The sequence below is a fragment of the Nansenia antarctica genome (genome assembly GCF_963989245.1).
Source record: "Nansenia antarctica genome assembly, chromosome: 1".
Classification (NCBI taxonomy): domain Eukaryota; kingdom Metazoa; phylum Chordata; class Actinopteri; order Argentiniformes; family Microstomatidae; genus Nansenia; species Nansenia antarctica.
This window is the reverse complement of record NC_137674.1, coordinates 72913922-72915211: the sequence shown is the minus strand read 5'-3', so window position 1 is coordinate 72915211 and position 1290 is coordinate 72913922.

Sequence of the window (1290 nt, the reverse complement as noted above, 5' to 3'; positions counted from 1 at the left end):
GAGAGGTCACCATAACAGAGTGTGTTACAAATGTTCCGACTCTACCTCCGTCTCTCTCTCCTTCATCCAACACTTCCCTCTCTCCTTCTCTCCTCTCTCCTCCTACTCCCCTCAACTGCTGTATGTATACGTCGTACTGTGTATGTTTCCTCTTGCTTTCTACTGACCACAACTCGGCCTTCGACTCAAGAGAGCAACTCGGGGGCCTCTGGTCTCTGTGGCTGCCCACCGTGACCCCCCAGCCTGAGACTGTGTCCTGGCCCTGGTCTGCCACATAAAGGCTCTTTATGGTGCTGGTAGTGCAGCTGGGGCTCCTAGCGTGTAATGTTTACGATGTGGACGGAGGGGGCAGAGGTGCTGAAAGGCTTGAAGTCCCCAGGACGCTAGTGGGCCTTTGGGTTGGGGGGGTGGGGGGAGGGATGGTGGGGGTGGGGAATGTAAAGTCAAGTTCTGATACCCCACGTGATTCTGCAGACACATTTGTGGATGTTAGCGATAATGTGCACATCTGTACAACTGTTTTACCCGAGAATATAAATAATGAGAGTAGGTACGATCTAATCGGAAATTCATCTGAATTGATTCAAATCTTTGACAGTATTACAGCAGTAAACTAACGGTCCATCCATTTCTTTATTCAACCCGTTCATCTCAGTTGATTGATCTAACCTCAATGGTGTTGTCTGTGGGGGGGGCTGTGGTCGGGGGGGGGGGGGTGACATCAGATTCCGTGAGAGAGAGAGAGAGACAGACATCCATCCCGTTCCTGAAGGGCCCGTTGCGTGCGGCCGTTCGCTAAACGACTTCAGAGTGGTGACATGATGCTCCGTCTCGCGCGGGGTTGAAGGACTCCTTAAATGTCTCTGTGATTCTCTTATCTGCCCGTGACTGATCTCTCTTCTGTCTCACCGTGTTCCTGCCACATCGTTCAAGGCAGCGAAAAGGCCAGTCCTTTCTCAGCTCTTAAGCACACATGACAAGGAGCCGTCTCGGACGCCGGTAAAAGCCCCCCCCCAGGCACCGGGGGGGGGTGGGAGCTGATCATAAGGGAGCTCTGCTAGTCCTCCGGATCATATCCCATCATGCTTGTTTTTGGGCAGCAGCACGTCTGCTTGAGGCAGCTTTGACCACCAGGAGAGGAAGGTGCAGAGGTCGAAGACGTGACTAGGAAAGAGCATTCAGACGGATTGCTCGCGGGGCCGATCTTGTGATCTTTTTGGCATTTCATAAGACATACAATGCACAACGCTACATATCGTCACCTTCTTAAAATAATGGCGTAAGTCATAT